The following is a 17671-nucleotide window of genomic DNA, read 5'->3' as shown; positions in this document are numbered from 1 at the left end:
AATAATCAGGAGAGTAAAGAGACATGCCACAGAGTAGGAGAAAATCTTCACAATCTATATATTCAATAAAGAACTAATATCAAGAATCAACAAAGAAGACAAATCAGCAAGAAAAAGAAACAATCCTATCAAAAAGTGGGCTAAGGAAATGAATAGACAATTCTCAAAAGAAGACATGCAAATGGCCAACAAACATATGAAAAAATGCTCAATGTCCATAATTACCAGGGAAATGCAAATCAAAACCACAATGCAATACCACTCTTCTCTGGTAAGAATGGCCATAATAAAAAAAAAAAAATAGATGTTGGCATGGATGTGGTGAAAAGGGAACACTTTTACACTGTTGGTGGGAATGTAAACTAGTACAACCACTATGGAAAACAGGGTGGAGATTTTTTAAAGAAGTAAACAGGCTGGTTGTGGTGGCTCACATCTGTAATTCCAGCACTTTGGTAGGCTGAGACAGGTGGATCATCTGAGGTCAGGAGTTTGAGACCAGCCTGGCCAACATGACAAAACTCTATTTCCACTAAAAATACAAACATTAGCTGGGTATCGTGGTGTGCGTCTGTAGTTCCAGCTACTTGGGGTGGCTGAAGCAGGAGAGTCACTCGAAACTGGGAGGCGGAGGTTGCAGTGAGCTGAGATCAAGCCACTGTACTTCAGCCTGTGCAACAGAGCAAAACCCCATCTCAAAAAAAAAAAAAGAACTAAATGTATACTACCATTTGGTCCAGCAATCCCACTTCTGGGTATCCACCCAAAGGAAAATAAGCCATATGAAGAAGATACTTGCACATGCATGTTTATAGCAGCAAAAATATAGAACTAGCCCAAATGCCCATCAATCAATGAGTGAATAAAGAAAATGTGGTGTATATATATCACAGAATACTACTCAGCCATAAAAAGGAACAAAATAATGGCATCTGCAGCAACCTGGATGGAATCAGATTCCATTATTTTAAGTGAAATAACCCAGGAATGGAAAACCAAACATTGTATGTTCTCACTCATAAGTGGGAGCTAATCTAAGATGATGTAAAGGCATAAGAATGATACAATGGACTTTGGAGACTTGGGGGAAAGGGTTGGAGGGTGAGGGATAAAGGACTACACATTGGGTACAGTATACACTGCTCAGGTGATGGGTGCACCAAAATCTCAGAAATCACCACTAAAGAATTGTTTTATGAATAGAAACTTTAAATAGCAATAATAAAAATAAGTGAAAAAAATTAAGTTCCTTGTTAATTTTGTGTTTTGGATAATAGGGACTGATGTATTATATAGTACTATCAGTTTTTATAGAATAAGAATGTAATATAAATATTTAATTCTAAAGTGATACTTGAAGTATTATATCTTTATCATACTTCATGTATTTCAAAGGTGTTCAGTATCCTATTTTATCTAAAAATAGTTTGCTGTGTGTATACTATCCTTAAAAGATTTAGATATGTGAATTGGGTGGGAAGGGCAGATATATCACCTTCTATTGTAATAATTGTTTTCCAAGTTAAATTTGAAGTATAATGGATCATGTTTTGGCAGTGGAGGGGACTAAAAACCATACAGATTTACTATGGTGCAGTTCTGGAGGCTAGAAGTCCAAAATAGGTCAGCAGGGATGTGTTCCTTCTGGAGGCCTTAGAGGAGAAACCATTTTTTACCTTTTCCCACTTCTGGAGGCTGCCCATGTTTCTTGGGTCTTGTCCCCACATCACTCTGTTCTCAGCTTTGGTCATCACATTGATCAGATTGCTTTTCAATTTACCTTCTCTTAGTATTCACTATCTGTATTTCTTCTGAAATGATAGTTATAGAAAATGTTTATAATTATGTTTTGTGTAGGCTGTAGATTTTTATAAAATTGGCTATCTTTGTTGTTCAAAAAAAAAAGTCCTCATGATTAAAAATTCAACTAAAATAATAAATAAAAGAGTACCTAGAAAACAAAGAAAAATAGGATACATTTCTGGCTATGACATACTTTCTTCATGTAATCAACATTTAACTCAGAAATTTCTCTTGACTCCTTCTTGACTTTCCATCTTGCCCAATAGTATCCTAGCTCAAGCTGACCTCGTTTGCTGGAATATTACAGTGACTAATACAAGAAGTACTTTTTCAACATTTAAATTTGCTCATGTTATTTCCCTTTCTTACAATTCTTTATTGGATTTGCCGCACAGACTCTCTTTCTCTCTGTTTCTCTCTGTAACAAAACTCACCTATTTCTTTAAACCTTGTGCTGTGGCCACAAACTTTTTTTCAGCAATTAATAGATCAGTCAATTCAATCAATAAATATTTTTTGAGTGACTGTTATTCTGTGGTACTGGGTATACGTGAGTAAACAAGACAAAGATCACTGCTATCAACCAAGCTTACATTCTAGCTAAGCAGTCAATGAATACACAATCAACGCTATATATGTAAACTCTAAATTATATGAAAAGGTAGTAAGTCCTATGGAAAAACAAATAGAAAAATAGAGCAGGATAAGCAAGTACTAGAGGGTGGAGCCGGGTAGGTTGAAGCATTGTGGAAACTGGGAGTCAGGATAGACTCCGTTGTGAATGTGGACCTGATGCTTATGAAGCAGCTGGCTCGGAAGACATCTGGTGAAGGAGACTAAAGCGTTAAGATGGGAGCAAGGCTGGTGTGCTCTGAGAATGTCAGGGAGGGCAGTGCAGCTGAGGCTGACAAGGTGAGGGGGAGAGCAGTCAGAGAAAAGTCACAGGCCTTTCTTAACCAGGGCTACAGATCAGGTAGTTTCTCATATGCCTCCCACTATGGAGCCTTTGTAGTTACATTTTCATCCTTTCTCATTTGGTAAATTCCTGCTCATCATTCCCATCTCATTTCAAGTTTACTTTTTTTTTTTTCCCATTTATTTATTTTATTGCATTTTAGGTTTTGGGGTACATGTGAAGAACATGCAAAATTGTTGCATAGGAACACACGTGGCATTGTGATTTGCTGCCTTCCTCCCCATCACCTACACCTGGCATTTCTCCCCTTGCTATCTCTCCCCACCTCCCCACCCCCCACTGTCCCTCCCCTATTTCCCACCAACTGACCCCAGTGTGTACTGCTCCCCTCCCTGTGTCCATGTGTTCTCATTGTTCAACACCCACCTACGAGTGAGAACATGCGGTGTTTGATCTTCTGCTCTTCTGTCAGTTTGCTGAGAATGATGGTTTCCAGGTTCATCCATCTCCCTACAAAGGACCCAAACTCATCGTTTTTGATGGCTGCATAATATTCCATGGTGTATATGTGCCACATTTTCCCTATCCAGTCTATCGTCGATGGGCATTTGGGTTGGTTCCAGGTCTTTGCTATTGTAAACAGTGCTGCAATGAACATTCGTGTGCACGTGTCCTTACAGTAGAACGATTTGTAATCCTTTGGATATATACCCAGTAATGGGATTGCTGGGTCAAATGGAATTTCTATTTCTAGGTCCTTGAGGAATCGCCACACTGTCTTCCACAATGGTTGAACTAATTTACACTCCCACCAACAGTGTAAAAGTGTTCCTACTTCTCCACATCCTCTCCAGCATCTGCTGTCTCCAGATTTTTTAATGTTCGCCATTCTTACCGGCGTGAGATGGTATCTCAATGTAGTTTTGATTTGCATTTCTCTTATGACCAGTGATGATGAGCATTTTTTCATATGTTTGTTGGCCTCACGTATGTCTTCTTTTGTAAAGTGTCTGTTCATATCCTTTGCCCACTTTTGAATGGGCTTGTTAGTTTTTTTCTTGTAAATCTGTTTTAGTTCTTTGTAAATTCTGGATATCAGCCCTTTGTCAGATGGGTAAACTGCAAAAATTTTTTCCCATTCTGTTGGTTGCCGATTCACTCTAATGATTGTTTCTTTTGCTGTGCAGAAGCTGTGGAGTTTGATTAGGTCCCATTTGTCTATTTTGGCTTTTGTTGCCAATGCTTTTAGTGTTTTGGTCATGAAGTCCTTGCCTACAACTACGTCCTGAATGGTTTTGCCTAGATTTTCTTCTAGGGTTTTTATGGTGTTAGGTCTTATGTTTAAGTCTTTAATCCATCTGGAGTTAATTTTAGTGTAAGGTGTCAGGAAGGGGTCCAGTTTCTGCTTTCTGCACATGGCTAGCCAGCTTTCCCAACACCATTTATTGAACAGGGAATCCTTTCCCCATTGCTTGCTTTTGTCTGGTTTGTCAAAGATCAGATGGTTGTAGATGTGTTGCCTCCGAGACCTCTGTTCTGTTCCATTGGTCTATATCTCTGTTTTGGTACCAGTACTATGCTGTTTTGATTACTGTAGCCTTGTAGTATAGTTTGAAGTCTGGTAGTGTGATGCCCCCCGCTTTGTTCTTTTTGCTTAGAATTGACTTGGCTATGCGGGCTCTCTTTTGGTTCCATATGAAGTTTAAGGTGGTTTTTTCCAGTTCTGCGAAGAAGGTCATTGGTAGCTTGATGGGGATAGCATTGAATCTGTAAATTACTTTGGGCAGTATGGCCATTTTCACGATATTGATTCTTCCTAACCATGAACATGGAATGTTTCTCCATCTATTTGTGTCCTCTCTTATTTCGTTGAGCAGTGGCTTGTAGTTCTCCTTGAAGAGGTCCTTTACATTCCTTGTTAGTTGTATTCCTAGGTATTTTATTCTCTTTGTGGCAATTGTGAATGGAAGTTTGTTCTTGATTTGGCTCTCTTTAAGTCTGTTATTGGTGTATAGGAATGCATGTGATTTTTGCACATTGATTTTGTATCCTGAGACTTTGCTGAACTTGCTTATCAGTTCTGCTATTTTTTAAATATTCAAGCAAGGATAATTAAATGCAATTATAGCATGAGGAGAGACAAGGCTCTCGACGAAGCAAAAGCACCCTAAGAATATAAGACTATTTCTGTTCATAGTTATTTTTTTTTCCTCAGGAAAACTCTTTTCCTAGGGTAACCCCAATTTGATTCCTCCAGTTTTAGTGAATTCAAGACCACTAGAGTTACTATTAATGACTGGGGTTACTGTTAATTAAAGATATTTTGTCAACTCTAAACATCTTAAGGAATTAAGATTGTGGACAGCATTGAAACTTACATATTTATGTATAGCTTTAGTAAACTTCTAAGTAACAATTATTAATTTTTAAAAAGAACCAGTACCCTGTATCTCATAGTCTTTTAATGCTTTTGTGTCTCTTTCTTTTTTAAATAAAATAGAGACTATACACAGTCTTAAAACAATGAATCTGTTTAACATCCAAGAGCTGGAATTTTAAGTAGAAAAAGGAAACAGAGAGAGAGCAACAGTAAGAGGAAGATTATGCTCACATGGAATCATCAGGAAGGTTGAATACTTTACAAAGAAATAGATTGTGTACACTATGAGAACATCTGTTTTGCATTGTTTCCTGCTTAGCTGACAAACATCAGTCTCAGAACAATGCTTCTCTGGAGCTCTGACTTGTTTTCTTTTTCCTTGTCCTTCTCTCCTTTTCTTCCTTTTTCTTTCTTCTTTCTCTATTTACTCAACTGGGGTAGAGTATCATAGTTTACTGAATGTATATCTAAAAATCTTAGGTATATTTCATGTTACTTTAAAACCTGACCAGTATCACTGAAAATTAATATAAAACTCTAAGATATGCATTGAACAACACAGCCTAAAGGACAAGATATAAGATAAGGACTCAATGTTTCTAATTTTTAAAAATATTTATTTTGGAGCTAGCCTAACCAATCACTCATCTTTAGGTCTTAGTTTACTTCTTCTTCCAAAACAACCAACCAAAAGAAAACAACAACCAAAAAATCCTAGTTTATATTTCTATGAACTACTTTTAAATTGATTATAGAATGTGATACATATATTGTAATTTATACTATTCTGACTTATAGAGACATTTTCAAATATGCAGCAATTGACTTCTCCTTTAGTAACAAGGAAGTGAAGATAAACTTGTGGTCCCTTAGGGTATGAATTTACTGGGGGTTTCCACTAAATGATTCATCTTGGGATAAAGCAGAACTAGAACATAAACACTGATAACTGCACTAATTAACTAAATGCATTTACCATTTTGCTCATTAATTTTTAAAAAATTATTATTGTACCTGTTTTTTCTTTAGTCACTCAGAATGTGTGGACCAAGTGGATGAACAAAGTCAATTAATACAGTCATCTGAAAGAGCTGAAAAAATAATACTTTATTTAGCTGGGTAGCTTTCATATTATTTATATTATTTTGAGGTATTCGTGCTTATCCAGTGTCTTTATCTCTGAAGATAGTGGATAATACAGACATATTATTTTTGTCCTAATCTGCCTTGGTGCAAACTAAATCTGTTATACTGAAGTAATTATTTGTTAGCTTCTATCGGAATGATTTTGGGTTAATGATTAAACAGTACAATTACAATGTGATAAAAATTTTTTACAAGAGACAACATGACATTTTTTCTTCCTAAACAATTGTTAAATGAGAAAAATGTGGGTGAAAATGGGTTTTGCAATAAATGTGTGAATAAATACTGATTTTCAGCCTTTAGTGACTTTCTGGGTGTATTACACACAGCAGAAGAGGAAGTGCAGCATTCACAGGCAATAATTTACAAAAGAAACCAAAAGAACTAAAATTGCTTATAATTAAAGAAATGGAGTTGGCTGAGGGCAGAGAAAGGCACAGTGGAGGCCTGCAGGTACAGGCAACCTCTGCTGTAGCCATCAGTCAGAAGGCTGCGGGTTCATGGATGTCTGCTATTTAAAAGGCGGGAGTGTACCTTAAGGTTGATGGAAGGGCATTGTTGGTAGTGGTGACAGGAGGTGTGACGATAGAATCTAACTAGGTGGTTTCTAGCTGATTGGAAACAAAAGGGAGGTCACATCTATTCAGCAGCTAAAATGCGCTAATACCAAATTAGATGCTTAGTCAATATAACCACCTCTGCATGTGGTAAGTGCTCAAACCTCAGAGAAGCAGTTAATTATCTATCCTCAATTTACCAACCTACACCTGAAGCCCAACTGAAGCCATATATTTTATGCCATATTTGTGGGAAACGTGTCTTACCCCCTTCATGAGAGAGAATCAATCTATTTCTTCCCCAGAGGGTGATATGTAATCACCCCTGTGTTATTAGGCTTATGATTGGGATTATGATTATTATTCTCATTTGCCTTGGAGGCTTTGTGCTTTCAAAGCCTTTACAAGAAATCCCACGTCCATGTACAAAGGTCCACTGATAACCAGTTCTCCAGCACCCTTTATTAAGTGGGCCTTGATATTTCTTATCAGTGTATAGTCTTAAGTTCTTATTCTACACAGAATAATGAAGGCCACACACAAACATATTTCAATTAGTAATTGTATGTATGAGTTAACTTTATAAATTTGATATCTAAAAACAATACTTTGTTCGAAGAGTGGCTCCTAATTATTTTTAATTTTAAAAACTAGTAGAAATATTAAAAGAGAAAGAATATTATTGGCTGATATCTGGAAATTTATATATACTTTCTTTTAAGAAAATTTAAGGGCATTATAGGCAAGGAAAAAATGTTAATCATCTAAAGTCTCAGTTTATTGAGTCACTATTGAAAGACTAATACAACAAATGAAGTATAGAAGAAAATGTTTTATACAGTTTGTCAGTACAAAGTTTTTCTTGGATACATCTTGATATATTCTTCATTTTTAAAAATTTAACAATTCAATTAATATTTATTTTATCTCCTAACACAGACAAGAGAATGTACTGGGTGCATTTGGGAATAATTATTTTCAAAGTATCGAGCGCTTCTTCTTTGCCAAGTATTAAGTGATTTACATATAATAATTCATTATTTATTAAATAATCCCACAAGAAAAATTTTACTGCTATCTCTATTTTACTGAGGGAAATTGAGACACAGAGAGGTTAATTAATTTACCCAAAGTCACAAAGCTTATAAATGATTTACTCCACCTCTGCATGTGGTAAGTGCTTAAACCTCAGAAAGGTAGTTACTTATCTCTCCTTAATTTACCAGCCTCCACCTGAAACCTAACGTTAAGGACAACTTTTGGACAAATATAGCATTAACTTCAGAGGTTTTACTCTTTTTAGTTTGAAAAATAAATATTGTCTACTTATTGATATATTTCTCCAGATTCAGTGGAAAAGTTATATTTTTCTGTTTCTGCTTTATTTTTAAAAGATTTAAAATTTTGATAAACCAAAAGCAAATAAAATAAAATAAACACAAAACCTGAAACATATTCAGTGCTGGCATAATTTGTTTGCTGTACTTCCTTTGGTAAGTGATTTAAAACATCATTTGCTTGTTCTGAAAACAAACAAGCAAAGCAAACAAAAAATACGTATTCCATGCTATTTGGGAAATGCAGTATAGACCAAAGGTTCACATCAACAAGAACCAGGACCAGCTTTATTAATTTGTGAGACTAGTGAAAATGAATACATGAAGTCCCTTGTTTAAAAATGATTAATAATTCTGAATCCTGAGATGGAGACAGCTGAGTATTAAATCAGTGGGGGGAGGGATTTAATACTGCACAGGTTACAGTCCCATGAAGCCGGCCCTGGCAAGAAACCAATACTGGTCACCAAAGACCTTTTGACTTATCTACCCATGTCCTTCCAATAGCAGAGCGACATGTGAGCCAAAACACAAACAAACAAACAAACAAATCAAAAAAAAAAAAAAAAACTTCCAGGGGACACAAGAGGTTGTAGGGATACACTTTTAAGGTTTTACCACTCCTTCATTTCCTTTCTGTTTTTGTTTTCAGTTTTTTGCTTGAGAAATTTAAAAATCCCTTGAAGAAATAAGGACTTCAAAGGACAGCACTACTATAGACAAGAAATCTTGTCTCTGGTGCTCTCACTGTCCCAGTGGGATTAATAGCTGATTTCTAATACTAAAGCAGGAAGGCTGCACACTTAGGATGTTGAACGTTTTGCACAGCTTCAAGGACTGTGACCTTATAAGCAGAGCAAATATGTGCCCACTTTTCTATTATACGGCAGTTTCATGGGTAACGTGCACAAATTCCCTAATCAACACCAAGAAGATGGTATTTATGGAATTATGCATTGCAGGGAAGCCTGAATTCAAGGACTGCTAAGATCCCTATTGCAGTCATAAAATTCTGTGCCTCTAGATGAGAACTGAGAATAGCATTCCTGTGACAAAAAGATGCTGATCATGTGGTGACGTCTTTGATTCTAGAATCTGAGTGGGTGGATAGACTATATCCCAATTTCTTCCAAATTAGGAAGTGTAGACGAAGATAAAAATATCACACGTATTGCAGACAGAGCCTTGGTGGCTATTCGTACTCCCTTTTCTCAGTTAAACTGATATACCTCCAGTCACACTCAGAGCAGTTGAACAAATGCTGCTTCCCCCAAGAGGGCACCCTTGATGAAAGAAGCAGGAAAAGATCCTGAGCTTCCTGCAGAGGAGCTGATATGGAAATAAAAATTAGAAAGAGCTGAGTAGGCCCTCCTGGTCTTTGGAGAAGTAAGGAAGAAGGGTTGGGAAGGATAGAAATTAGATTCTAATTATTCCAAAAGGGCAAAATCCCTACCTTGGTAGTTCACAGAAATGCTGCAAAAACCTACAAGAAGAACACTTTGTCATGAACTCTCTACTCTTCTAAGGTTTGAATAATAAATTGGCTCTGTGGACCTAAACCCATAGCTACTTGGCACCAACAGAAAGCACTGTGTTGTCTTGGATACATATGTTAGATGTGAGAGGTGGCACGAAGCAGGGGTGAGGGTCCAAGTTTTGGAATTAAACAAACCTGGGTGTGAAACCTAACTCTGCCATTGATCAGTTGTGTGGTACTTAGCATTTTATGTTACATATCCTCGCTAGAACTCTATGTCTCTATCTTTAGCAATAGAGTAAAATTAGTTGTGCACATTAATTATAACAAGGATACATTTTCAGTAACCTCCCTACTATAGTTGGAACGTTTGTATCTCTGTATCTCCTCAAAATTCACATGTCGAAAGCTAATACCCAATGTGATAGTATTAATAGTGGAGGCCTTTGGGGGTGATTAGGTTACGAGGGCAGAACCCTCCTGAATTGGATTAGTGTCCTTATACAGAGGTCCCAGAGAGCTGCCCTACCTCTTCGCCCTATGAGATCACAACTAGAAGGAGCTGTCTATGAGGAATGGGCCCTCACCAGTTGCCAAATCTGCTGGCACCAGGATCATGGACTTCCCAGCCTCTAGAACTGTAAGAAATAAATGTTTATTTTTTTATAAGCCACCCAGTTGAGGGTATTTTATAATGGCAGCATGGATGAACTAAGATGCCTCTCTTCCTCATTCTCAGTCTGGTTTACTAAGGTTGTAAAATTTAGTTCATGTTTTACCTATTGAGATTACTCTTCAAATGTATCATGAATGTTTCCAAAACAAATGGCATTTTTTTCCAATTTTATAAACTATCTGAAAAATTAAGAAGGGAAAAAAATATTACAGCATTTGAGCCATTCATGACTTGCCAACTTTTTATGTGAAGAATTAGTTTGGGTGTTGAAAAAACTCTTTAAATTTCACATGGAACCAAAAAACAGCCCCTATAGCCAAGACAATCCTAAGCAAAAAAACAAAGCTGGAGGCATCACACTACCTGACTTCAAAGTATACTACAAGTGTACAGTAACCAAAAGAGCTTGGTACTGGTACCAAAACAGATATATAGACCAATGGAACAGAACAGAGGTCTCAGAAATAACACCACACATCTACCATCTGATCTTTGACAAACCTGACAAAAGCAAGCAATGGGGAAAGGATTTCCTGTCTAATAAATGGTGTTGGAAAAACTGGCTAGCCATGTGCAGAAAGTGAAAACTGGATCCCTTCCTTCCACCTTATACAAAAATTAACTCAAGATGGATTAAAGACTTAAAATGGATTAAAGACAAAACCATAAAAACTTCAGAAGAAAACCTAGGCAGTACCATTTAGGACATAGGCATGGGCAAAGACTTCATGACTAAAACACAAAAAGCAATGGCAAAAGAAGCCACAATTGACAAATGGGATCTAATTAAACTTAAGAGCTTCTGTACAGCAAAAGAAACTATCATCAGAGTGAACAGACAACCTACAGAATGGGAGAAAAATTTTGCAATCTATCCATCTGAGAAAGGGCTAATATCCAGAATCTACAAAGAACTTAAACACATTTACAAGAAAAAAAAACCCCATCAAAAACTGGTCAAGGGATATGAACAGACACTTCTCAAAAAAAGACATTTATGTAGCCAACAAACATATGAAAAAAAAGCTCATCATCACTGGTCATTAGAGAAATGCAAATCAAAACCACATTGAGATGCCATCTCATGCCAGTTAGAATGGCGATCATTAAAAAGTCAGGAAACAATAGATGCTGGAGAGGATGTGGAGAAATAGGAACACTTTTACACTGTTGGGGGGAGTGTAAATTAGTTCAACCATTATGGAAGACAGTGTGGCAATTCCTCCAGGATCTAGAACCAGAAAAAGCATTTGACCCAGCAATCCCATTACTGGGTATATACTCAAAGTATTATAAATCATTCTACTATAAAGACACATGCACATGTGTGTTTATTGTGGCACTGTTCACAACCCAAATGTCCGTCAATGATAGGCTGGATAAAGAAAATGAGGCACATATACACCATGGAATACTATGCAGCTCTTAAAAAGGATGAATTCATGTCCTTTGCAGGGATCTGGATGAAGCTGGAAACAATCATTCTCAGCAAACTAACACTAGAACAGAAAACCAAACACCATAGGTTCTCACCCATAAGTGGAAATTGAACAATGAGAACACATGGACATAGGGAGGGGAATGTCACACACCTGGGACTGTCCTGGGGTGGGAGGCTAGCATTAGAAGAAATATCTAATGTAGATGATGGGTTTATGGGTGCAGCCAACCACTATGGAAAGTGTATACCTATGTAAGAAACCTGCATGTCCTGCACGTGTATCCCAGAGCTTAAAATGTATTAAAAAAAAAAAGAAGAAGAAGAATTGAACACATTTATACTTCATGCTCATATTTCGGGCTAAACAATAAGGAACAGTTTGTATAGCTATTAAAATAACAAACGCTAGAAGGACAAAATTAAAAAGAGATTCCAAAACATGTCTCTGAGTTACAGACCACAACAAACAACAATTTGTATGATAGAATTTACATTTAACTTTAAAAAGTAGAACTTTATGATCTACAAAAAGTAAAATTTAAAAAACCAAAGTAAGTTGCACATAGCAAAGGTGTCTTGTTCTGTTTCCTTTTTTGTCACCCCTGATTTTGTGAAACAGGAGGTAAATGCATGCAGGAGACACAGAGCAGGTGAGGACCTTTGGACCTTTTCTCTTGTTTTATCAATAGGGAAACTTGACTGCTTCCTGCTCTCATTCACATACAGTTATGCTCATGAATACATATGACCAATAAAGCAGTAGCATTTTGTTTTCTATATTCCTTTATTATTAAATACTTGGTTCTTCACTGAAGGGAACTCTTTCATGTTAAGAAGTTTGGGTCAAGCAGGTTGAGGTGTTTTTAGTAAGTCTTATTCACACCTCATCGATCCATCAGGACACTCATAATAATGTATTTGTATCCTTGTCCTTGGCTTCATATGCAGCTACAGAAACTCTAAGTCTTGCTGATAATCTTAATTAAGGACCCTTCAAAAATATCCCCTATTTTACAATCCATCCACCTAAAGCCTTTCCTGATGAACATGAAGACAAAATAATTACCTAGTAATATATTTCTGCACATGAAAGGAAAACACAGTTTGTGAAGGGAAAAGCTGAAACCCCCCTTTTTTTGACGGGATACGTGAGCACAGAAGGTAGTTTTATTCAAGAGCTATATAAAGGCAGAAATTTCAACATGACATTATTTTGAAAATTTCATCATGGAATGGTTTCAAGATGAGTTGAAATATGGAAGTAAGCAAAGAGAGAAAAGCCAAAAATAGTGTTTGTTTTTGGGAAAGGCAAAAAGAAATAAAAGGTTTTGCAAACAAATGGAATTTAAGACTCAAGTTTTCGGTGGGATACGGTGGCTCATGCCTGTAATTCCAGCTCTTTGGGAGACCTAGGCAGACTGCTCACCTGAGATCGGGAGTTCGAGACCAGCCTGACCAACATGGAGAAACTCCGTCTATACCAAAAATACAAAATTAGCTGGGCGTGGTAGCACATGCCTGTAATCCTAGCTACTGTTGAGGTTGAGTCAGGAGAATTACTTGCACCCTGGAGGTGGAGGTTGTGGTGAGCAGAGATCACACCATTGCACTCCAGCCTGGGCAACAACAGTGAAAATAAATAAATAAATGAAATTTATGTTTTCAACACATTCAGGCTTACAATTTTGAGTAATATGAAATGAATATATTGCTGCTCTAATAATTGGTTGATAGATACATACATACACACATATGTACATCCTGACAGACAGATAGCATGATCAGTCACAGCCAAATGTCCTGCAATTAAAATGAGAGAACAATTTAGGAAATGGAGTCTGAACAAGGTAACATTTTAAATTGATTTCTCATTTTTTATTGGTGACCTACAAATATATTTATACTAGGTTTCCAAGTAGAAAAAATTATTAATTTGTAATAGTTGTAAAGTAAAAATGTTAATAACATAAACACCTTGCTAGAATTTAAAAGCCTCTGCATCTCTCTTTCATTTGAAACAATGGACAAATTACTAAGGCTTTTTACCATTCAGGTGCCTCATTAGTAAAGATGATTATATTGACTTTCTTACAGAGACTGTTTAAATTAATAAGATAATATCCCAATTCTAATGTTAAAATAGAAGTCAGAAAAGTGCCACATTACTTACTATAATGAGGAGCGAAATGCTGGTCCTAAAATGGAAGCAAAATTGCTTTTGCTCAACTAAATGCAAGACCACTGACCTACCATCTAAAAGTCGCCTCCAATCTCGTACAACTGTGGGATTATTTTTTAACAGAAATCCACTGTATAATTTATTACATGTTCTTATGAGATAAGGTAAATTAGAACCAAAGCACATGCAAAGCGATTTAATGACTAATAATCACATGCCTTCAACTAAGCATTTCTTATCACAAAAAGACAATATTACGTTATTACTTGTAATCTCACGGGTGCCTGATTGCTCTACCACCATTTAATACACTACCACTGGTGGTTATTGACAAGTAAATGATCACAGTGTCATCATTTTTTTTGAATAAATAAACACTGATAATAATAGCTAATACTGAAGTGCCAGGCACATAGCAAGCACTCTTGAAGTGTTGGCTGTTATACTTGCCAGGCATTGTTCCAAGTGTTTTACATATATCCTTTTATTGAATGTTCCAATAACTCTTTATCAGAAGTGCTTTATTGTTACCATTTTACAAATGAGTAAACCAAGACAGAGATGTCAAGTAACTTGACCAAGGCCACCCAAGTAACTGTCAGAGCCAAGATTTGAACTTAGGTCATTTGCCTACAGAATCTGGGCTCTCAACCATCACTACCTACTGCCTTTGCCATAATTGGATGGCAAATAATTTGACATAGCACCTTAAGACAATCTGTTAATTTTTAAGAAAGATGTATCAAATGTTGAATATGCAAATTTAGAAATAATTATAATTTATGAACTACAAATGCTTTTAGAAATATCACATTCAGCCCAGGTGTGGTTGCTCACTCCTATAATCCTAACATTTTGGGAGGCCGAGACAGGCGGATCACCTAAGGTCAGGAGTTTGTGACCAGCCTGGTCACAAACTGATGTTCCTCCTCCAAACTGCCCATCTTGTAGGTGCTCCTGTCTTTTGGTTGCCAGAACTCTGAGGACCTCTTTGAGTGTTAGACTAATCATTTTATAATATAAAAATACTACTTTGAACATTATAAATTTTAAATTTATATTATAGAAAAAGCAGAAAGCAATTATATAGCCATTATAAAAGTATGCAAAAGTTATTTGCCTTCAAAATTCCAAATATTGCTTTGTTCTTCTGACAGACTGATTCTGAACTGCCTCTGCCACTGACCCCTTTCATCATTTGGTGAGTTTCCACAAAATATTTCCTCTCCATTTTTACATGGTGGTTTTATTATATCTTCTCCTCTTTCCCCTGTATTTTTTCCCTTTCTTTTTTAACAGTGGTGAGATAAGAGTAGGGCACATAAATAATTTTTCTCTAACACAATTGTCTGACTGGATCAAAGAAAAAAACAATCTTTTAAGTTTTGAATGAACACATCTCCCCTTGCCTTGCACTCTAATAGAGCCTAGGCACCTCTAACTCACAAATTATTCCACAAATATGTATTGACTATCTATTCTGAAGTAGGAACTAGAGAAGTCAAGCCAATACCTACAGTCTTCTTCTAAAACAAGCAAGTTTGGGATTGACATCAAAGTTTAGGTTTTGGAGTTACTTCAGAGCTCTAAATGAAGATCAGTTGCTAACATGTGGATGTACATACAATGAAGATGTGAAGGAACACAGAGGAACTCCTGAATTGGGTCACTTGTGAGCCTGAGCAGATAATGTGTATAAATGGGTAAAATGAAAGAAAAATTAATGGCAGCTTGCATGTTAATTATACAACTAAAAATTTTAAAGTCATGCCTTTTATAGTACATTTATTAAGTAGCTACAAAGTACATTTTATTTTAATAAATGCTATGAAATTATCAAGTACACATAATTTTGTTTGTGATATGATTTCCTTCAATACATACAATCCTAATAACTGGTTTGAATTTAAATTTGTGAACAGAATCTTAGCATCTTTTCACAATAAATTCACTTTCCTGATCTTTCTGCAGTTATTATGTTTTTTATTATCCAGTGCTTATGGGAAACTTTACCCTGAATTGCTTTTTGGCAACCTAATTGTAGGAAACAGCATGGCCTTGTAGTCAGACAAAGTGATCTTAAATGTGGCTTTCCCATTTTTCATCTCTGTGACCTTGAGTACAAAATAACCCTCCTCTCAAAAATATAGCTAATAATAGGTACTCCACCTGGTTGTTATTAGAATTAATCAGAAATTACATGCAGTGAACCCAATAAAATATCAGTCTCTCCCCTACCTAAATATTTCAACATAGAATTCAATATGTATTGGTGGAGATTTTATAAAATTTGAAATAAATATTTTCTTCTAGTAGCAGTCCAAGAAATAGAAGATGTGTAAAAATACAGGGGAAGAATCAGTGCAAGCAGAAAGCAGTCAGCTTTCTATTCTGGAATCAGCAAGAGATGGGAATTAATAGTCTCTTCTGCATTGTGTTTTTGCTGAAGAAGTACTTAGCATAAAAATTGTCTGGATTAAGGCAGTTATTGGGCTTCCCTTAGGTTGCTCTTGGGCAGAACTATTTGAGTGGACTTGGAGGCCCCAAATTCTCGGGAGATTAAGCCAGTGGAAATAGGCCTGATCTGGCACTGGTTATCTCTTTGTATCCAGTAGGACAAGCCTTATTCACAGTAATGTAATTTCTGATGATGTTTATTTTTTCCAGTTTTACTTGAAATTGATTTAAGTAACAAAGTGATAATCATGGGCATGAGCCAAGGGATCTTCCTGTCCAGGAAGAAAAATGTAAAAGCTTAGCCACAGCTGATGTTCAGCTTGGGGATTTAGGGAAAATCGGTGACACATTGCTTCTGAGGATGACTTCCATTCTGTGGCAGCCAGCAGCTGTGTGATCGAATTTGAATGCAAACACCTGTAACATTTGGAAGGGTCTTTAACACCAGCTTCTCCTAGTATAGATATTATTAACATCAAGAGACCTAATTTTTTTTTCTTACCTTTCAAATATGTCTTCCTTAAGGGGGAGGGGAAGAAAAGGAATTGTTTCCTTCTTACCATCTGTTATTGTTTTTGCCTGAAGGCCTGACTGCCTTCCTACTCCCTAATAAACAAAGGGGAATTTTATTGACCAATTCATTTTCAAAGAGATTTTAAAAAGCATTAAGCAATCAGTTCTCACATAGTGTCCAATTTGAGTCTCTCATTTACTCTCTTGTCTGAGAAGAACCCAAAAGCAATAGTCACATAAAATATACTCACTCAGGGAATAGACAATATTGCTTTATATATTAATATTTACCAAGTTGCAGGATTCTTGAATACTGTATTTCATACTGGATTTATTTTTTTTTACTTCTCTTATTCCCCCTTTCCCTTCTTGAGTACAATATTTTAAATTTTAAAATAATTAACCTTTATATACTCTTATATGTGTTGTCATTCATTTTTTGGAGAAAACCTAATGTGAAATGTAATTATAAAGTACTGATAGTGGTAGTTACAAAGGCAAAGGGTTAACTTTGTCAAATATTATCTTTTCTTTTGACCTATGTCTTCCTTTGAACAATAATGGCACTTTGAACAATCAAGGTATTTTATTGCAAGCACCTCCGAGTGAGGTCTTGTAACCCAGGGTGTACCCAGCTCCCAGAGCAGGTAGGTTCTTGGCCTCTCTAATCCCGAAGAATGGGGAAAGGGACCCTGGAGGCGCCGTGCGTTTAGCATGTGAATAAAATTGTGGACCCAAAGAATTTCGCGGAAAAACGATTTATTAGACAGAGTGAGAGAGAGAGAAAGA

The sequence above is a fragment of the Sapajus apella genome, unplaced genomic scaffold, assembly GCF_009761245.1.
Source record: "Sapajus apella isolate SASKATOON/1434 unplaced genomic scaffold, GSC_monkey_1.0 scaffold45, whole genome shotgun sequence".
NCBI lineage: Eukaryota > Metazoa > Chordata > Mammalia > Primates > Cebidae > Sapajus > Sapajus apella.
Note: the sequence above shows the minus strand (reverse complement) of the source record.